Genomic DNA, 18,408 nt, shown 5'->3' on the forward strand with positions numbered 1-18,408 from the left:
CAGAGTTTTTTAAAAATAACTGACGAACATTTAATTTTTGGTCTTCCGTGGCGCAATGGTTAGAGCGTTCAGCTGTTATTCAAAAGGTTTGTGGTTCGAGCCCATCCGGGAGCGGTGTTGTGAAGTCTCAGATGTGACGTAAAAAGTCAAAGTTTTTCCACAATACCTGACGAACATTTAATCTTTGGGCTTCCGTTGCACAATGGTTAACGCCGTCGGCTGTTAACCGAAAGGTTGGTGGTTCGAGCCCATCCAGGAGCGGTGTTGTGAGGTCTTAGATGTAACGTAAAATTCAGAGTTTTTTAAAAATAACTGACGAACATTTAATTTTTGGGCTTCCGTGGCGCAATGGTTAGAGCGTTCAGCTGTTATTCAAAAGGTTTGTGGTTCGAGCCCATCCGGGAGCGGTGTTGTGAAGTCTCAGATGTGACGTAAAAAGTCAAAGTTTTTCCACAATACCTGACGAACATTTAATCTTTGGGCTTCCGTTGCACAATGGTTAACGCCGTCGGCTGTTAACCGAAAGGTTGGTGGTTCGAGCCCATCCGGGAGCGGTGTTGTGAGGTCTTAGATGTAACGTAAAATTCAGAGTTTTTTAAAAATAACTGACGAACATTTAATTTTTGGTCTTCCGTGGCGCAATGGTTAGAGCGTTCAGATGTTATTCAAAAGGTTTGTGGTTCGAGCCCATCCGGGAGCGGTGTTGTGAAGTCTCAGATGTGACGTAAAAAGTCAAAGTTTTTCCACAATACCTGACGAACATTTAATCTTTGGGCTTCCGTGGCGCAATGGTTAGCGCGTTCGGCTGTTAACCGAAAGGTTGGTGGTTCGAGCCCATCCGGGAGCGGTGTTGTGAGGTCTTAGATGTAACGTAAAATTCCGAGTTTTTTAAAAATAACTCACGAACATTTAATTTTTGGGCTTCCGTGGCGCAATGTTTAGAGCGTTCAGCTGTTATTCAAAAGGTTTGTGGTTCGAGCCCATCCGGGAGCGGTAATGTGAGGTCTTAGATGTAACGTAAAATTCAGAGTTTTTTAAAAATTCCTGACGAACATTTAATCTTTGGGCTTCCGTGGCGCAATGGTTAGCGCGTTCGGCTGTTAACCGAAAGGTTGGTGGTTCGAGCCCACCCGGGAGCGGTGTTGTGAGCTCTCACATGTAACGTAAAAAGCCAAAGTGTTTCTACAATAGCCGACGACCATTTAATTTTTGGGCTTCCGTGGCGCAATGGTTAGCGCGTTCGGCTGTTAACCGAAAGGTTGGTGGTTCGAGCCCATCCGGGAGCGGTAATGTGAGGTCTTAGATGTAACGTAAAATTCAGAGTTTTTTAAAAATACCTGACGAACATTTAATCTTTGGGCTTCCGTGGCGCAATGGTTAGAGCGTTCAGCTGTTATTCAAAAGGTTTGTGGTTCGAGCCCATCCGGGAGCGGTGTTGTGAAGTCTCAGATGTGACGTAAAAAGTCAAAGTTTTTCCACAATACCTGACGAACATTTAATCTTTGGGCTTCCGTTGCACAATGGTTAACGCCGTCGGCTGTTAACCGAAAGGTTGGTGGTTCGAGCCCATCCGGGAGCGGTGTTGTGAGGTCTTAGATGTAACGTAAAATTCAGAGTTTTTTAAAAATAACTGACGAACATTTAATTTTTGGGCTTCCGTGGCGCAATGGTTAGAGCGTTCAGCTGTTATTCAAAAGGTTTGTGGTTCGAGCCCATCCGGGAGCGGTGTTGTGAAGTCTCAGATGTGACGTAAAAAGTCAAAGTTTTTCCACAATACCTGACGAACATTTAATCTTTGGGCTTCCGTTGCACAATGGTTAACGCCGTCGGCTGTTAACCGAAAGGTTGGTGGTTCGAGCCCATCCGGGAGCGGTGTTGTGAGATCTCAGATGTGACGTAAAAAGTCAAAGTTTTTCCACAATACCTGACGAACATTTAATTTTTGGGCTTCCGTGAAGCAATGGTTAACGCCGTCGGCTGTTAACCGAAAGGTTGGTGGTTCGAGCCCATCCGGGAGCTGTGTTGTGAGGTCTTAGATGTAACGTAAAATTCAGAGTTTTTTAAAAATAACTGACGAACATTTAATTTTTGGGCTTCCGTGGCGCAATGGTTAGAGCGTTCAGCTGTTATTCAAAAGGTTTGTGGTTCGAGCCCATCCGGGAGCGGTGTTGTGAAGTCTCAGATGTGACGTAAAAAGTCAAAGTTTTTCCACAATACCTGACGAACATTTAATCTTTGGGCTTCCGTTGCACAATGGTTAACGCCGTCGGCTGTTAACCGAAAGGTTGGTGGTTCGAGCCCATCCGGGAGCGGTGTTGTGAGGTTTTAGATGTAACGTAAAATTCAGAGTTTTTTAAAAATAACTGACGAACATTTAATTTTTGGTCTTCCGTGGCGCAATGGTTAGAGCGTTCAGATGTTATTCAAAAGGTTTGTGGTTCGAGCCCATCCGGGAGCGGTGTTGTGAAGTCTCAGATGTGACGTAAAAAGTCAAAGTTTTTCCACAATACCTGACGAACATTTAATCTTTGGGCTTCCATGGCGCAATGGTTAGCGCGTTCGGCTGTTAACCGAAAGGTTGGTGGTTCGAGCCCATCCGGGAGCGGTGTTGTGAGGTCTTAGATGTAACGTAAAATTCCGAGTTTTTTAAAAATAACTGACGAACATTTAATTTTTGGGCTTCCGTGGCGCAATGTTTAGAGCGTTCAGCTGTTATTCAAAAGGTTTGTGGTTCGAGGCCATCCGGGAGCGGTAATGTGAGGTCTTAGATGTAACGTAAAATTCAGAGTTTTTTAAAAATTCCTGACGAACATTTAATCTTTGGGCTTCCGTGGCGCAATGGTTAGCGCGTTCGGCTGTTAACCGAAAGGTTGGTGGTTCGAGCCCACCCGGGAGCGGTGTTGTGAGCTCTCACATGTAACGTAAAAAGCCAAAGTGTTTCTACAATAGCCGACGACCATTTAATTTTTGGGCTTCCGTGGCGCAATGGTTAGCGCGTTCGGCTGTTAACCGAAAGGTTGGTGGTTCGAGCCCATCCGTGAGCGGTGTTGTGAGGTCTCAGATGTGACGTAAAAAGTCAAAGTTTTTCCACAATACCTGACGAACATTTAATTTTTGGGCTTCCGTGAAGCAATGGTTAACGCCGTCGGCTGTTAACCGAAAGGTTGGTGGTTCGAGCCCATCCGGGAGCTGTGTTGTGAGGTCTTAGATGTAGTGTAAATATCAGAGTTTTTTAAAAATAACTGACGAACATTTAATCTTTGGGCTTCCGTTGCACAATGGTTAACGCCGTCGGCTGTTAACCGAAAGGTTGGTGGTTCGAGCCCATCCGGGAGCGGTGTTGTGAGGTCTTAGATGTAACGTAAAATTCAGAGTTTTTTAAAAATAACTGACGAACATTTAATTTTTGGGCTTCCGTGGCGCAATGGTTAGAGCGTTCAGCTGTTATTCAAAAGGTTTGTGGTTCGAGCCCATCCGGGAGCGGTGTTGTGAAGTCTCAGATGTGACGTAAAAAGTCAAAGTTTTTCCACAATACCTGACGAACATTTAATCTTTGGGCTTCCGTTGCACAATGGTTAACGCCGTCGGCTGTTAACCGAAAGGTTGGTGGTTCGAGCCCATCCGGGAGCGGTGTTGTGAGATCTCAGATGTGACGTAAAAAGTCAAAGTTTTTCCACAATACCTGACGAACATTTAATTTTTGGGCTTCCGTGAAGCAATGGTTAACGCCGTCGGCTGTTAACCGAAAGGTTGGTGGTTCGAGCCCATCCGGGAGCTGTGTTGTGAGGTCTTAGATGTAACGTAAAATTCAGAGTTTTTTAAAAATAACTGACGAACATTTAATTTTTGGGCTTCCGTGGCGCAATGGTTAGAGCGTTCAGCTGTTATTCAAAAGGTTTGTGGTTCGAGCCCATCCGGGAGCGGTGTTGTGAAGTCTCAGATGTGACGTAAAAAGTCAAAGTTTTTCCACAATACCTGACGAACATTTAATCTTTGGGCTTCCGTTGCACAATGGTTAACGCCGTCGGCTGTTAACCGAAAGGTTGGTGGTTCGAGCCCATCCGGGAGCGGTGTTGTGAGGTCTTAGATGTAACGTAAAATTCAGAGTTTTTTAAAAATAACTGACGAACATTTAATTTTTGGTCTTCCGTGGCGCAATGGTTAGAGCGTTCAGATGTTATTCAAAAGGTTTGTGGTTCGAGCCCATCCGGGAGCGGTGTTGTGAAGTCTCAGATGTGACGTAAAAAGTCAAAGTTTTTCCACAATACCTGACGAACATTTAATCTTTGGGCTTCCGTTGCACAATGGTTAACGCCGTCGGCTGTTAACCGAAAGGTTGGTGGTTCGAGCCCATCCGGGAGCGGTGTTGTGAGGTCTTAGATGTAACGTAAAATTCAGAGTTTTTTAAAAATAACTGACGAACATTTAATTTTTGGTCTTCCGTGGCGCAATGGTTAGAGCGTTCAGATGTTATTCAAAAGGTTTGTGGTTCGAGCCCATCCGGGAGCGGTGTTGTGAAGTCTCAGATGTGACGTAAAAAGTCAAAGTTTTTCCACAATACCTGACGAACATTTAATCTTTGGGCTTCCGTGGCGCAATGGTTAGCGCGTTCGGCTGTTAACCGAAAGGTTGGTGGTTCGAGCCCACCCGGGAGCGGTGTTGTGAGATCTCACATGTAACGTAAAAATCCAAAGTTTTTCCACAATACCTGACGAACATTTAATCTTTGGGCTTCCGTTGCGCAATGGTTAACGCCGTCGGCTGTTAACCGAAAGGTTGGTGGTTCGAGCCCATCCGGGAGCGGTGTTGTGAGGTCTTAGATGTAACGTAAAATTCAGAGTTTTTTAAAAATAACTGACGAACATTTAATTTTTGGGCTTCCGTGGCGCAATGTTTAGAGCGTTCAGCTGTTATTCAAAAGGTTTGTGGTTCGAGCCCATCCGGGAGCGGTAATGTGAGGTCTTAGATGTAACGTAAAATTCAGAGTTTTTTAAAAATTCCTGACGAACATTTAATTTTTGGGCTTCCGTGGCGCAATGGTTAGCGCGTTCGGCTGTTAACCGAAAGGTTGGTGGTTCGAGCCCACCCGGGAGCGGTGTTGTGAGCTCTCACATGTAACGTAAAAAGCCAAAGTGTTTCTACAATAGCCGACGACCATTTAATTTTTGGGCTTCCGTGGCGCAATGGTTAGCGCGTTCGGCTGTTAACCGAAAGGTTGGTGGTTCGAGCCCATCCGTGAGCGGTGTTGTGAGGTCTCAGATGTGACGTAAAAAGTCAAAGTTTTTCCACAATACCTGACGAACATTTAATTTTTGGGCTTCCGTGAAGCAATGGTTAACGCCGTCGGCTGTTAACCGAAAGGTTGGTGGTTCGAGCCCATCCGGGAGCTGTGTTGTGAGGGCTTAGATGTAGTGTAAATATCAGAGTTTTTTTAAAAATAACTGACGAACATTTAATTTTTGGGCTTCCGTGGCGCAATGGTTAGCGCGTTCGGCTGTTAACCGAAAGGTTGGTGGTTCGAGCCCATCCGGGAGCGGTGTTTTGAAGTCTCGAATGTGACGTAAAAAGTCAGAGTTTTTGCACAATACCTGACGACCATTTCATTTCTGAGCTTCCTTGGCTCGAAGGTTAGCGCGTTCGGATGTTAACCAAAAGGTTGGTGGTTCGAGCCCACCCGGCTGCCGTGTTGTGAAGTCTCAAATGTGACGTAAAAAGCCAAAGTTTTTCCACAATACCTGACGACCGTTTAATTTTTGAGCTTCCGTGGCGCAATGGTTAGCGCGTTCGGCTGTTAACCGAAAGGTTGGTGGTTCGAGCCCACCCGGGAGCGGTGTTGTGAGGTCTCAAACGTAATGTCAAATGCCAAAGTTTTTCCACAATACCTGACGAACATTTAATCTTTGGGCTTCCGTGGCGCAATGGTTAGCGCGTTCGGCTGTTAACCGAAAGGTTGGTGGTTCGAGCCCACCCGGGAGCGGTGTTGTGAAATCTCACATGTAACGTAAAAATCCAAAGTTTTTCCACAATACCTGACGAACATTTAATCGTTGGGCTTCCGTTTCAATGGTTAACGCCGTCGGCTGTTAACCGAAAGGTTGGTGGTTCGAGCCCATCCGGGAGCGGTGTTGTGAGGTCTTAGATGTAACGTAAAATTCAGAGTTTTTAAAAAATAACTGACGAACATTTAATTTTTGGGCTTCCGTGGCGCAATGTTTAGAGCGTTCAGCTGTTATTCAAAAGGTTTGTGGTTCGAGCCCATCCGGGAGCGGTAATGTGAGGTCTTAGATGTAACGTAAAATTCAGAGTTTTTTAAAAATTCCTGACGAACATTTAATCTTTGGGCTTCCGTGGCGCAATGGTTAGCGCGTTCGGCTGTTAACCGAAAGGTTGGTGGTTCGAGCCCACCCGGGAGCGGTGTTGTGAGCTCTCACATGTAACGTAAAAAGCCAAAGTGTTTCTACAATAGCCGACGACCATTTAATTTTTGGGCTTCCGTGGCGCAATGGTTAGCGCGTTCGGCTGTTAACCGAAAGGTTGGTGGTTCGAGCCCATCCGGGAGCGGTGTTTTGAAGTCTCGAATGTGACGTAAAAAGTCAGAGTTTTTCCACAATACCTGACGACCATTTCATTTCTGAGCTTCCTTGGCTCGAAGGTTAGCGCGTTCGGATGTTAACCAAAAGGTTGGTGGTTCGAGCCCACCCGGCTGCCGTGTTGTGAAGTCTCAAATGTGACGTAAAAAGCCAAAGTTTTTCCACAATACCTGACGACCGTTTAATTTTTGAGCTTCCGTGGCGCAATGGTTAGCGCGTTCGGCTGTTAACCGAAAGGTTGGTGGTTCGAGCCCACCCGGGAGCGGTGTTGTGAGATCTCAAACGTAATGTCAAATGCCAAAGTTTTTCCACAATACCTGACGAACATTTAATCTTTGGGCTTCCGTGGCGCAATGGTTAGCGCGTTCGGCAGTTAACTGAAAGGTTGGTGGTTCGAGACCATCCGGGAGCGGTGTTGTGAGGTCTCAGATGTGACGTAAAAAGTCAAAGTTTTTCCACAATACCTGACGACCATTTAATTTTTGAGCTTCCGTGGCGCAATGGTTAGCGCGTTCGGCTGTTAACCGAAAGGTTGGTGGTTCGAGCCCACCCGGGAGCGGTGTTGTGAAATCTCACATGTAACGTAAAAATCCAAAGTTTTTCCACAATACCTGACGAACATTTAATCGTTGGGCTTCCGTTTCAATGGTTAACGCCGTCGGCTGTTAACCGAAAGGTTGGTGGTTCGAGCCCATCCGGGAGCGGTGTTGTGAGGTCTTAGATGTAACGTAAAATTCAGAGTTTTTTAAAAATAACTGACGAACATTTAATTTTTGGGCTTCCGTGGCGCAATGGTTAGCGCGTTCGGCTGTTAACCGAAAGGTTGGTGGTTCGAGCCCATCCGGGAGCGGTAATGTGAGGTCTTAGATGTAACGTAAAATACAGAGTTTTTTAAAAATTCCTGACGAACATTTAATCTTTGGGCTTCCGTGGCGCAATGGTTAGCGCGTTCGGCTGTTAACCGAAAGGTTGGTGGTTCGAGCCCACCCGGGAGCGGTGTTGTGAGCTCTCACATGTAACGTAAAAAGCCAAAGTGTTTCTACAATAGCCGACGACCATTTAATTTTTGGGCTTCCGTGGCGCAATGGTTAGCGCGTTCGGCTGTTAACCGAAAGGTTGGTGGTTCGAGCCCATCCGTGAGCGGTGTTGTGAGGTCTCAGATGTGACGTAAAAAGTCAAAGTTTTTCCACAATACCTGACGAACATTTAATTTTTGGGCTTCCGTGAAGCAATGGTTAACGCCGTCGGCTGTTAACCGAAAGGTTGGTGGTTCGAGCCCATCCGGGAGCTGTGTTGTGAGGGCTTAGATGTAGTGTAAATATCAGAGTTTTTTAAAAATAACTGACGAACATTTAATTTTTGGGCTTCCGTGGCGCAATGGTTAGCGCGTTCGGCTGTTAACCGAAAGGTTGGTGGTTCGAGCCCATCCGGGAGCGGTGTTTTGAAGTCTCGAATGTGACGTAAAAAGTCAGAGTTTTTCCACAATACCTGACGACCATTTCATTTCTGAGCTTCCTTGGCTCGAAGGTTAGCGCGTTCGGATGTTAACCAAAAGGTTGGTGGTTCGAGCCCACCCGGCTGCCGTGTTGTGAAGTCTCAAATGTGACGTAAAAAGCCAAAGTTTTTCCACAATACCTGACGACCGTTTAATTTTTGAGCTTCCGTGGCGCAATGGTTAGCGCGTTCGGCTGTTAACCGAAAGGTTGGTGGTTCGAGCCCACCCGGGAGCGGTGTTGTGAGATCTCAAACGTAATGTCAAATGCCAAAGTTTTTCCACAATACCTGACGAACATTTAATCTTTGGGCTTCCGTGGCGCAATGGTTAGCGCGTTCGGCAGTTAACTGAAAGGTTGGTGGTTCGAGACCATCCGGGAGCGGTGTTGTGAGGTCTCAGATGTGACGTAAAAAGTCAAAGTTTTTCCACAATACCTGACGACCATTTAATTTTTGAGCTTCCGTGGCGCAATGGTTAGCGCGTTCGGCTGTTAACCGAAAGGTTGGTGGTTCGAGCCCACCCGGGAGCGGTGTTGTGAAATCTCACATGTAACGTAAAAATCCAAAGTTTTTCCACAATACCTGACGAACATTTAATCGTTGGGCTTCCGATTCAATGGTTAACGCCGTCGGCTGTTAACCGAAAGCTTGGTGGTTCGAGCCCATCCGGGAGCGGTGTTGTGAGGTCTTAGATGTAACGTAAAATTCAGAGTTTTTTAAAAATAACTGACGAACATTTAATTTTTGGGCTTCCGTGGCGCAATGGTTAGCGCGTTCGGCTGTTAACCGAAAGGTTGGTGGTTCGAGCCCATCCGGGAGCGGTAATGTGAGGTCTTAGATGTAACGTAAAATTCAGAGTTTTTTAAAAATACCTGACGAACATTTAATCTTTGGGCTTCCGTGACGCAATGGTTAGCGCGTTCGGCTGTTAACCGAAAGGTTGGTGGTTCGAGCCCATCCGTGAGCGGTGTTGTGAGGTCTCAGATGTGACGTAAAAAGTCAAAGTTTTTCCACAATACCTGACGAACATTTAATTTTTGGGCTTCCGTGAAGCAATGGTTAACGCCGTCGGCTGTTAACCGAAAGGTTGGGGGTTCGAGCCCATCCGGGAGCTGTGTTGTGAGGTCTTAGATGTAGTGTAAATATCAGAGTTTTTTAAAAATACCTGACGAACATTTAATCGTTGGGCTTCCGTTTCAATGGTTAACGCCGTCGGCTGTTAACCGAAAGGTTGGCGGTTCGAGCCCATCCGGGAATGGTGTTGTGAGGTCTTAGATGTAACGTAAAATTCAGAGTTTTTTAAAAATACCTGACGATCATTTAATCTTTGGGCTTCCGTGGCGCAATGGTTAGCGCGTTCAGCTGTTATTCAAAAGGTTTGTGGTTCGAGCCCATCCGGGAGCGGTGTTTTGAAGTCTCGGATGTGACGTAAAAAGTCAGAGTTTTTCCACAATACCTGACGACCATTTCATTTCTGAGCTTCCTTGGCTCGAAGGTTAGCGCGTTCGGATGTTAACCATAAGGTTGGTGGTTCGAGCCCACCCGGCTGCCGTGTTGTGAAGTCTCAAATGTAACGTAAAAAGCCAAAGGTTTTCCACAATACCTGACGACCGTTTAATCTTTGAGCTTCCGTGGCGCAATGGTTAGCGCGTTCGGCTGTTAACCGAAAGGTTGGTGGTTCGAGCCCACCCGGGAGCGGTGTTGTGAGATCTCAAACGTAATGTCAAATGCCAAAGTTTTTCCACAATACCTGACGAACATTTAATCTTTGGGCTTCCGTGGCGCAATGGTTAGCGCGTTCGGCAGTTAACTGAAAGGTTGGTGGTTCGAGATCATCCGGGAGCGGTGTTGTGAGGTCTCAGATGTGACGTAAAAAGTCAAAGTTTTTCCACAATACCTGACGACCATTTAATTTTTGAGCTTCCGTGGCGCAATGGTTAGCGCGTTCGGCTGTTAACCGAAAGGTTGGTGGTTCGAGCCCACCCGGGAGCGGTGTTGTGAAATCTCACATGTAACGTAAAAATCCAAAGTTTTTCCACAATACCTGACGAACATTTAATCGTTGGGCTTCCGTTTCAATGGTTAACGCCGTCGGCTGTTAACCGAAAGGTTGGTGGTTCGAGCCCATCCGGGAGCGGTGTTGTGAGGTCTTAGATGTAACGTAAAATTCAGAGTTTTTTAAAAATACCTGACGAACATTTAATCTTTGGGCTTCCGTGGCGCAATGGTTAGCGCGTTCGGCTGTTAACCGAAAGGTTGGTGGTTCGAGCCCACCCGGGAGCGGTGTTGTGAGCTCTCAAATGTAACGTAAAAAGCCAAAGTTTTCCACAATACCTGACGAACATTTAATCTTTGGGCTTCCGTGGCGCAATGGTTAGCGCGTTCGGCTGTTAACCGAAAGGTTGGTGGTTCGAGCCCACCCGGGAGCGGTGTTGTGAGATCTCACATGTAACATAAAAATCCAAAGTTTTTCCACAATACCTGACGAACATTTAATCTTTGGGCTTCCGTTGCGCAATGGTTAACGCCGTCGGCTGTTAACCGAAAGGTTGGTGGTTCGAGCCCATCCGGGAGCGGTGTTGTGAGGTCTTAGATGTAACGTAAAATTCAGAGTTTTTTAAAAATAACTGACGAACATTTAATTTTTGGGCTTCCTTGGCGCAATGTTTAGAGCGTTCAGCTGTTATTCAAAAGGTTGGTGGTTCGAGCCCACCCGGGAGCGGTGTTGTGAGCTCTCAAATGTGACGTAAAAAGTCAAAGTTTTTCCACAATACCTGACGAACATTTAATTTTTGGGCTTCCGTGAAGCAATGGTTAACGCCGTCGGCTGTTAACCGAAAGGTTGGTGGTTCGAGCCCATCCGGGAGCTGTGTTGTGAGGTCTTAGATGTAGTGTAAAATTCAGAGTTTTTTAAAAATAACTGACGAACGTTTAATTTTTGGGCTTCCGTGGCGCAATGGTTAGCGCGTTCGGCTGTTAACCGAAAGGTTGGTGGTTCGAGCCCATCCGGGAGCGGTAATGTGAGGTCTTAGATGTAACGTAAAATTCAGAGTTTTTTAAAAATACCTGACGAACATTTAATCTTTGGGCTTCCGTGGCGCAATGGTTAGTGCGTTCGGCTGTTAACCGAAAGGTTGGTGGTTCGAGCCCACCCGGGAGCGGTGTTGTGAGATCTCAAACGTAATGTCAAATGCCAAAGTTTTTCCACAATACCTGACGAACATTTAATCTTTGGGCTTCCGTGGCGCAATGGTTAGCGCGTTCGGCAGTTAACTGAAAGGTTGGTGGTTCGAGACCATCCGGGAGCGGTGTTGTGAGGTCTCAGATGTGACGTAAAAAGTCAAAGTTTTTCCACAATACCTGACGACCATTTAATTTTTGAGCTTCCGTGGCGCAATGGTTAGCGCGTTCGGCTGTTAACCGAAAGGTTGGTGGTTCGAGCCCACCCGGGAGCGGTGTTGTGAAATCTCACATGTAACGTAAAAATCCAAAGTTTTTCCACAATACCTGACGAACATTTAATCGTTGGGCTTCCGTTTCAATGGTTAACGCCGTCGGCTGTTAACCGAAAGGTTGGTGGTTCGAGCCCATCCGGGAGCGGTGTTGTGAGGTCTTAGATGTAACGTAAAATTCAGAGTTTTTTAAAAATAACTGACGAACATTTAATTTTTGGGCTTCCGTGGCGCAATGGTTAGCGCGTTCGGCTGTTAACCGAAAGGTTGGTGGTTCGAGCCCATCCGGGAGCGGTAATGTGAGGTCTTAGATGTAACGTAAAATTCAGAGTTTTTTAAAAATACCTGACGAACATTTAATCTTTGGGCTTCCGTGACGCAATGGTTAGCGCGTTCGGCTGTTAACCGAAAGGTTGGTGGTTCGAGCCCATCCGTGAGCGGTGTTGTGAGGTCTCAGATGTGACGTAAAAAGTCAAAGTTTTTCCACAATACCTGACGAACATTTAATTTTTGGGCTTCCGTGAAGCAATGGTTAACGCCGTCGGCTGTTAACCGAAAGGTTGGGGGTTCGAGCCCATCCGGGAGCTGTGTTGTGAGGTCTTAGATGTAGTGTAAATATCAGAGTTTTTTAAAAATACCTGACGAACATTTAATCGTTGGGCTTCCGTTTCAATGGTTAACGCCGTCGGCTGTTAACCGAAAGGTTGGCGGTTCGAGCCCATCCGGGAATGGTGTTGTGAGGTCTTAGATGTAACGTAAAATTCAGAGTTTTTTAAAAATACCTGACGATCATTTAATCTTTGGGCTTCCGTGGCGCAATGGTTAGCGCGTTCAGCTGTTATTCAAAAGGTTTGTGGTTCGAGCCCATCCGGGAGCGGTGTTTTGAAGTCTCGGATGTGACGTAAAAAGTCAGAGTTTTTCCACAATACCTGACGACCATTTCATTTCTGAGCTTCCTTGGCTCGAAGGTTAGCGCGTTCGGATGTTAACCATAAGGTTGGTGGTTCGAGCCCACCCGGCTGCCGTGTTGTGAAGTCTCAAATGTAACGTAAAAAGCCAAAGGTTTTCCACAATACCTGACGACCGTTTAATCTTTGAGCTTCCGTGGCGCAATGGTTAGCGCGTTCGGCTGTTAACCGAAAGGTTGGTGGTTCGAGCCCACCCGGGAGCGGTGTTGTGAGATCTCAAACGTAATGTCAAATGTCAAAGTTTTTCCACAATACCTGACGAACATTTAATCTTTGGGCTTCCGTGGCGCAATGGTTAGCGCGTTCGGCAGTTAACTGAAAGGTTGGTGGTTCGAGATCATCCGGGAGCGGTGTTGTGAGGTCTCAGATGTGACGTAAAAAGTCAAAGTTTTTCCACAATACCTGACGACCATTTAATTTTTGAGCTTCCGTGGCGCAATGGTTAGCGCGTTCGGCTGTTAACCGAAAGGTTGGTGGTTCGAGCCCACCCGGGAGCGGTGTTGTGAAATCTCACATGTAACGTAAAAATCCAAAGTTTTTCCACAATACCTGACGAACATTTAATCGTTGGGCTTCCGTTTCAATGGTTAACGCCGTCGGCTGTTAACCGAAAGGTTGGTGGTTCGAGCCCATCCGGGAGCGGTGTTGTGAGGTCTTAGATGTAACGTAAAATTCAGAGTTTTTTAAAAATACCTGACGAACATTTAATCTTTGGGCTTCCGTGGCGCAATGGTTAGCGCGTTCGGCTGTTAACCGAAAGGTTGGTGGTTCGAGCCCACCCGGGAGCGGTGTTGTGAGCTCTCAAATGTAACGTAAAAAGCCAAAGTTTTCCACAATACCTGACGAACATTTAATCTTTGGGCTTCCGTGGCGCAATGGTTAGCGCGTTCGGCTGTTAACCGAAAGGTTGGTGGTTCGAGCCCACCCGGGAGCGGTGTTGTGAGATCTCACATGTAACATAAAAATCCAAAGTTTTTCCACAATACCTGACGAACATTTAATCTTTGGGCTTCCGTTGCGCAATGGTTAACGCCGTCGGCTGTTAACCGAAAGGTTGGTGGTTCGAGCCCATCCGGGAGCGGTGTTGTGAGGTCTTAGATGTAACGTAAAATTCAGAGTTTTTTAAAAATAACTGACGAACATTTAATTTTTGGGCTTCCTTGGCGCAATGTTTAGAGCGTTCAGCTGTTATTCAAAAGGTTGGTGGTTCGAGCCCACCCGGGAGCGGTGTTGTGAGCTCTCAAATGTGACGTAAAAAGTCAAAGTTTTTCCACAATACCTGACGAACATTTAATTTTTGGGCTTCCGTGAAGCAATGGTTAACGCCGTCGGCTGTTAACCGAAAGGTTGGTGGTTCGAGCCCATCCGGGAGCTGTGTTGTGAGGTCTTAGATGTAGTGTAAAATTCAGAGTTTTTTAAAAATAACTGACGAACGTTTAATTTTTGGGCTTCCGTGGCGCAATGGTTAGCGCGTTCGGCTGTTAACCGAAAGGTTGGTGGTTCGAGCCCATCCGGGAGCGGTAATGTGAGGTCTTAGATGTAACGTAAAATTCAGAGTTTTTTAAAAATACCTGACGAACATTTAATCTTTGGGCTTCCGTGGCGCAATGGTTAGTGCGTTCGGCTGTTAACCGAAAGGTTGGTGGTTCGAGCCCACCCGGGAGCGGTGTTGTGAGATCTCACATGTAACGTAAAAATCCAAAGTTTTTCCACAATACCTGACGAACATTTAATCTTTGGGCTTCCGTTGCGCAATGGTTAACGCCGTCGGCTGTTAACCGAAAGGTTGGTGGTTCGAGCCTATCCGGGAGCGGTGTTGTGAGGTCTTAGATGTAACGTAAAATTCAGAGTTTTTTAAAAATAACTGACGAACATTTAATTTTTGGGCTTCCGTGGCGCAATGTTTAGAGCGTTCAGCTGTTATTCAAAAGGTTTGTGGTTCGAGCCCATCCGGGAGCGGTAATGTGAGGTCTTAGATGTAACGTAAAATTCAGAGTTTTTTAAAAATACCTGACGAACATTTAATCTTTGGGCTTCCGTGGCGCAATGGTTAGCGCGTTCGGCTGTTAACCGAAAGGTTGGTGGTTCGAGCCCACCCGGGAGCGGTGTTGAGAGCTCACATGTAACGTAAAAAGCCAAAGTGTTTCCACAATAGCCGACGACCATTTAATTTTTGGGCTTCCGTGGCGCAATGGTTAGCGCGTTCAGCTGTTATTCAAAAGGTTTGTGGTTCAAGCCCATCCAGGAGCGGTGTTGTGAAGTCTCAGATGTGACGTAAAAAGTCAAAGTTTTTCCACAATACCTGACGAACATTTAATCTTTGGGCTTCCGTTGCGCAATGGTTAGCGCGTTCGGCTGTTAACCGAAAGGTTGGTGGTTCGAGCCCACCCGGGAGCGGTGTTGTGAGCTCTCACATGTAACGTAAAAAGCCAAAGTGTTTCTACAATAGCCGACGACCATTTAATTTTTGGGCTTCCGTGGCGCAATGGTTAGCGCGTTCGGCTGTTAACCGAAAGGTTGGTGGTTCGAGCCCACCCGGGAGCGGTGTTGTGAGATCTCACATGTAACGTAAAAATCCAAATTTTTTCCACAATACCTGACGAACATTTAATCTTTGGGCTTCCGTTGCGCAATGGTTAACGCCGTCGGCTGTTAACCGATAGGTTGGTGGTTCGAGCCCATTCGGGAGCGGTGTTGTGAGGTCTTACATGTAACGTAAAATTCAGAGTTTTTTAAAAATAACTGACGAACATTTAATTTTTGAGCTTTCGTGGCGCAATGGTTAGAGCGTTCAGCTGTTATTCAAAAGGTTTGTGGTTCGAGCCCATCCGGGAGCGGTGTTTTGAAGTCTCAGATGTGACGTAAAAATCCAAAGTTTTTCCACAATACCCGACGAACATTTAATCTTTGGGCTTCCGTGGCGCAATGGTTAACGCCGTCGGCTGTTAACCGAAAGGTTGGTGGTATTGTGGAAAAACTTTGACTTTTTACGTCACATTTGAGAGCTCACAACACCGCTCCCGGGTGGGCTCGAACCACCAACCTTTTTAATAACAGCTGAACGCTCTAAACATTGCGCCAAGGAAGCCCAAAAATTAAATGTTCGTCAGTTATTTTTAAAAAACTCTGAATTTTACGTTACATCTAAGACCTCACAACACCGCTCCCGGATGGGCTCGAACCACCAACCTTTCGGTTAACAGCCGACGGCGTTAACCATTGCGCAACGGAAGCCCAAAGATTAAATGTTCGTCAGGTATTGTGGAAAAACTTTGGATTTTTATGTTACATGTGAGATCTCACAACACCGCTCCCGGGTGGGCTCGAACCACCAACCTTTCGGTTAACAGCCGAACGCGCTAACCATTGCGCCACGGAAGCCCAAAGATTAAATGTTCGTCAGGTATTGTGGAAAAACTTTGGCTTTTTACGTTACATTTGAGAGCTCACAACACCGCTCCCGGGTGGGCTCGAACCACCAACCTTTCGGTTAACAGCCGAACGCGCTAACCATTGCGCCACGGAAGCCCAAAGATTAAATGTTCGTCAGGTATTTTTAAAAAACTCTGAATTTTACGTTACATCTAAGACCTCACAACACCGCTCCCGGATGGGCTCGAACCACCAACCTTTCAGTTAACTGCCGAACGCGCTAACCATTGCGCCACGGAAGCCCAAAGATTAAATGTTCGTCAGGTATTGTGGAAAAACTTTGGCATTTGACATTACGTTTGAGATCTCACAACACCGCTCCCGGGTGGGCTCGAACCACCAACCTTTCGGTTAACAGCCGAACGCGCTAACCATTGCGCCACGGAAGCTCAAAGATTAAACGGTCGTCAGGTATTGTGGAAAAACTTTGGCTTTTTACGTTACATTTGAGACTTCACAACACGGCAGCCGGGTGGGCTCGAACCACCAACCTTATGGTTAACATCCGAACGCGCTAACCTTCGAGCCAAGGAAGCTCAGAAATGAAATGGTCGTCAGGTATTGTGGAAAAACTCTGACTTTTTACGTCACATCCGAGACTTCAAAACACCGCTCCCGGATGGGCTCGAACCACAGACCTTTTGAATAACAGCCGAACGCGCTAACCATTGCGCCACGGAAGCCCAAAGATTAAATGTTCGTCAGGTATTGTGGAAAAACTTTGGCATTTGACATTACGTTTGAGATCTCACAACACCGCTCCCGGGTGGGCTCGAACCACCAACCTTTCGGTTAACAGCCGAACGCGCTAACCATTGCGCCACGGAAGCCCAAAGATTAAATGTTCGTCAGGTATTTTTAAAAAACTCTGAATTTTACGTAACATCTAAGACCTCACATTACCGCTCCCGGATGGGCTCGAACCACCAACCTTTCGGTTAACAGCCGAACGCGCTAACCATTGCGCCACGGAAGCCCAAAAATTAAATGTTCGTCAGTTATTTTTAAAAAACTCTGAATTTTACGTTACATCTAAGACCTCACAACACCGCTCCCGGATGGGCTCGAACCACCAACCTTTCGGTTAACAGCCGACGGCGTTAACCATTGAAACGGAAGCCCAACGATTAAATGTTCGTCAGGTATTGTGGAAAAACTTTGGATTTTTACGTTACATGTGAGATTTCACAACACCGCTCCCGGGTGGGCTCGAACCACCAACCTTTCGGTTAACAGCCGAACGCGCTAACCATTGCGCCACGGAAGCTCAAAAATTAAATGGTCGTCAGGTATTGTGGAAAAACTTTGACTTTTTACGTCACATCTGAGACCTCACAACACCGCTCCCGGATGGTCTCGAACCACCAACCTTTCATTTAACTGCCGAACGCGCTAACCGTTGCGCCACGGAAGCCCAAAGATTAAATGTTCGTCAGGTATTGTGGAAAAACTTTGGCATTTGACATTACGTTTGAGATCTCACAACACCGCTCCCGGGTGGGCTCGAACCACCAACCTTAGGGTTAACAGCCGAACGCGCTAACCATTGCGCCACGGAAGCTCAAAAATTAAACGGTCGTCAGGTATTGTTGAAAAACTTTGGCTTTTTACGTTACATTTGAGACTTCACAACACGGCAGCCGGGTGGGCTCGAACCACCAACCTTTTGGTTAACATCCGAACGCGCTAACCTTCGAGCCAAGGAAGCTTGAAAATGAAATGGTCGTCAGGTATTGTGGAAAAACTCTGACTTTTTACGTCACATTCAAGACTTCAAAACACCGCTCCCGGATGGGCTCGAACCACCAACCTTTCGGTTAGCAGCCGAACGCGCTAACCATTGCGCCACGGAAGCCCAAAAATTAAATGTTCGTCAGTTATTTTTAAAAAACTCTGATATTTACACTACATCTAAGACCTCACAGCACAGCTCCCGGATGGGCTCGAACCACCAACCTTTCGGTTAACAGCCGACGGCGTTAACCATTGCTTCACGGAAGCCCAAAAATTAAATGTTCGTCAGGTATTGTGGAAAAACTTTGACTTTTTACGTCACATCTGAGACCTCACAACACCGCTCACGGATGGGCTCGAACCACCAACCTTTCGATTAACAGCCGAACGCGCTAACCATTGCGCCACGGAAGCCCAAAAATTAAATGGTCGTCGGCTATTGTAGAAACACTTTGGCTTTTTACGTTACATGTGAGAGCTCACAACACCGCTCCCGGGTGGGCTCGAACCACCAACCTTTCGGTTAACAGCCGAACGCGCTAACCATTGCGCCACGGAAGCCCAAAGATTAAATGTTCGTCAGGAATTTTTAAAAAACTCTGAATTTTACGTTACATCTAAGACCTCACATTACCGCTCCCGGATGGGCTCGAACCACAAACCTTTTGAATAACAGCTGAACGCTCTAAACATTGCGCCACGGAAGCCCAAAAATTAAATGTTCGTCAGTTATTTTTA

At 46.4% G+C, this 18,408-nt stretch overlaps 30 non-coding genes across 30 annotated transcripts; 23 read left to right on the forward strand and 7 right to left on the reverse strand.

Moving 5' to 3' along the window:
- Positions 1-1,066: 1,066 nt before the first annotated feature.
- On the forward strand, positions 1,067-1,139 carry TRNAN-GUU (transfer RNA asparagine (anticodon GUU)). Its single transcript has one exon. It is a non-coding gene; the product is annotated as a tRNA-Asn (tRNA).
- A 1,685-nt stretch (positions 1,140-2,824) lies between these two features.
- Positions 2,825-2,897, forward strand: TRNAN-GUU (transfer RNA asparagine (anticodon GUU)). Its single transcript has one exon. It is a non-coding gene; the product is annotated as a tRNA-Asn (tRNA).
- Positions 2,898-4,583: 1,686 nt separating this feature from the next.
- Positions 4,584-4,656, forward strand: TRNAN-GUU (transfer RNA asparagine (anticodon GUU)). Its single transcript has one exon. It is a non-coding gene; the product is annotated as a tRNA-Asn (tRNA).
- Positions 4,657-5,022: 366 nt separating this feature from the next.
- On the forward strand, positions 5,023-5,095 carry TRNAN-GUU (transfer RNA asparagine (anticodon GUU)). The gene has a single exon. It is a non-coding gene; the product is annotated as a tRNA-Asn (tRNA).
- A 662-nt stretch (positions 5,096-5,757) lies between these two features.
- TRNAN-GUU (transfer RNA asparagine (anticodon GUU)) lies at positions 5,758-5,830 on the forward strand. Its single transcript has one exon. It is a non-coding gene; the product is annotated as a tRNA-Asn (tRNA).
- Positions 5,831-5,904: 74 nt separating this feature from the next.
- On the forward strand, positions 5,905-5,977 carry TRNAN-GUU (transfer RNA asparagine (anticodon GUU)). Its single transcript has one exon. It is a non-coding gene; the product is annotated as a tRNA-Asn (tRNA).
- Positions 5,978-6,341: 364 nt separating this feature from the next.
- Positions 6,342-6,414, forward strand: TRNAN-GUU (transfer RNA asparagine (anticodon GUU)). Its single transcript has one exon. It is a non-coding gene; the product is annotated as a tRNA-Asn (tRNA).
- A 368-nt stretch (positions 6,415-6,782) lies between these two features.
- Positions 6,783-6,855, forward strand: TRNAN-GUU (transfer RNA asparagine (anticodon GUU)). Its single transcript has one exon. It is a non-coding gene; the product is annotated as a tRNA-Asn (tRNA).
- Positions 6,856-7,076: 221 nt separating this feature from the next.
- On the forward strand, positions 7,077-7,149 carry TRNAN-GUU (transfer RNA asparagine (anticodon GUU)). Its single transcript has one exon. It is a non-coding gene; the product is annotated as a tRNA-Asn (tRNA).
- A 364-nt stretch (positions 7,150-7,513) lies between these two features.
- Positions 7,514-7,586, forward strand: TRNAN-GUU (transfer RNA asparagine (anticodon GUU)). Its single transcript has one exon. It is a non-coding gene; the product is annotated as a tRNA-Asn (tRNA).
- A 661-nt stretch (positions 7,587-8,247) lies between these two features.
- On the forward strand, positions 8,248-8,320 carry TRNAN-GUU (transfer RNA asparagine (anticodon GUU)). Its single transcript has one exon. It is a non-coding gene; the product is annotated as a tRNA-Asn (tRNA).
- A 221-nt stretch (positions 8,321-8,541) lies between these two features.
- TRNAN-GUU (transfer RNA asparagine (anticodon GUU)) lies at positions 8,542-8,614 on the forward strand. The gene has a single exon. It is a non-coding gene; the product is annotated as a tRNA-Asn (tRNA).
- Positions 8,615-9,709: 1,095 nt separating this feature from the next.
- Positions 9,710-9,782, forward strand: TRNAN-GUU (transfer RNA asparagine (anticodon GUU)). Its single transcript has one exon. It is a non-coding gene; the product is annotated as a tRNA-Asn (tRNA).
- Positions 9,783-10,003: 221 nt separating this feature from the next.
- Positions 10,004-10,076, forward strand: TRNAN-GUU (transfer RNA asparagine (anticodon GUU)). The gene has a single exon. It is a non-coding gene; the product is annotated as a tRNA-Asn (tRNA).
- Positions 10,077-10,294: 218 nt separating this feature from the next.
- Positions 10,295-10,367, forward strand: TRNAN-GUU (transfer RNA asparagine (anticodon GUU)). The gene has a single exon. It is a non-coding gene; the product is annotated as a tRNA-Asn (tRNA).
- Positions 10,368-10,440: 73 nt separating this feature from the next.
- TRNAN-GUU (transfer RNA asparagine (anticodon GUU)) lies at positions 10,441-10,513 on the forward strand. The gene has a single exon. It is a non-coding gene; the product is annotated as a tRNA-Asn (tRNA).
- Positions 10,514-11,466: 953 nt separating this feature from the next.
- On the forward strand, positions 11,467-11,539 carry TRNAN-GUU (transfer RNA asparagine (anticodon GUU)). Its single transcript has one exon. It is a non-coding gene; the product is annotated as a tRNA-Asn (tRNA).
- Positions 11,540-12,634: 1,095 nt separating this feature from the next.
- TRNAN-GUU (transfer RNA asparagine (anticodon GUU)) lies at positions 12,635-12,707 on the forward strand. The gene has a single exon. It is a non-coding gene; the product is annotated as a tRNA-Asn (tRNA).
- A 221-nt stretch (positions 12,708-12,928) lies between these two features.
- On the forward strand, positions 12,929-13,001 carry TRNAN-GUU (transfer RNA asparagine (anticodon GUU)). Its single transcript has one exon. It is a non-coding gene; the product is annotated as a tRNA-Asn (tRNA).
- Positions 13,002-13,219: 218 nt separating this feature from the next.
- On the forward strand, positions 13,220-13,292 carry TRNAN-GUU (transfer RNA asparagine (anticodon GUU)). Its single transcript has one exon. It is a non-coding gene; the product is annotated as a tRNA-Asn (tRNA).
- Positions 13,293-13,365: 73 nt separating this feature from the next.
- On the forward strand, positions 13,366-13,438 carry TRNAN-GUU (transfer RNA asparagine (anticodon GUU)). The gene has a single exon. It is a non-coding gene; the product is annotated as a tRNA-Asn (tRNA).
- A 1,098-nt stretch (positions 13,439-14,536) lies between these two features.
- TRNAN-GUU (transfer RNA asparagine (anticodon GUU)) lies at positions 14,537-14,609 on the forward strand. The gene has a single exon. It is a non-coding gene; the product is annotated as a tRNA-Asn (tRNA).
- A 366-nt stretch (positions 14,610-14,975) lies between these two features.
- Positions 14,976-15,048, forward strand: TRNAN-GUU (transfer RNA asparagine (anticodon GUU)). Its single transcript has one exon. It is a non-coding gene; the product is annotated as a tRNA-Asn (tRNA).
- Positions 15,049-15,812: 764 nt separating this feature from the next.
- Positions 15,813-15,885, reverse strand: TRNAN-GUU (transfer RNA asparagine (anticodon GUU)). Its single transcript has one exon. It is a non-coding gene; the product is annotated as a tRNA-Asn (tRNA).
- A 74-nt stretch (positions 15,886-15,959) lies between these two features.
- Positions 15,960-16,032, reverse strand: TRNAN-GUU (transfer RNA asparagine (anticodon GUU)). The gene has a single exon. It is a non-coding gene; the product is annotated as a tRNA-Asn (tRNA).
- Positions 16,033-16,252: 220 nt separating this feature from the next.
- Positions 16,253-16,325, reverse strand: TRNAN-GUU (transfer RNA asparagine (anticodon GUU)). The gene has a single exon. It is a non-coding gene; the product is annotated as a tRNA-Asn (tRNA).
- A 368-nt stretch (positions 16,326-16,693) lies between these two features.
- Positions 16,694-16,766, reverse strand: TRNAN-GUU (transfer RNA asparagine (anticodon GUU)). The gene has a single exon. It is a non-coding gene; the product is annotated as a tRNA-Asn (tRNA).
- A 364-nt stretch (positions 16,767-17,130) lies between these two features.
- On the reverse strand, positions 17,131-17,203 carry TRNAN-GUU (transfer RNA asparagine (anticodon GUU)). The gene has a single exon. It is a non-coding gene; the product is annotated as a tRNA-Asn (tRNA).
- Positions 17,204-17,718: 515 nt separating this feature from the next.
- On the reverse strand, positions 17,719-17,791 carry TRNAS-GCU (transfer RNA serine (anticodon GCU)). The gene has a single exon. It is a non-coding gene; the product is annotated as a tRNA-Ser (tRNA).
- A 367-nt stretch (positions 17,792-18,158) lies between these two features.
- Positions 18,159-18,231, reverse strand: TRNAN-GUU (transfer RNA asparagine (anticodon GUU)). Its single transcript has one exon. It is a non-coding gene; the product is annotated as a tRNA-Asn (tRNA).
- Positions 18,232-18,408: the final 177 nt, after the last annotated feature.

Source organism: Phalangium opilio, unplaced genomic scaffold (assembly GCF_054372755.1).
Source record: "Phalangium opilio isolate 3A_F unplaced genomic scaffold, DU_Popi_V2 ptg000352l_1, whole genome shotgun sequence".
NCBI lineage: Eukaryota > Metazoa > Arthropoda > Arachnida > Opiliones > Phalangiidae > Phalangium > Phalangium opilio.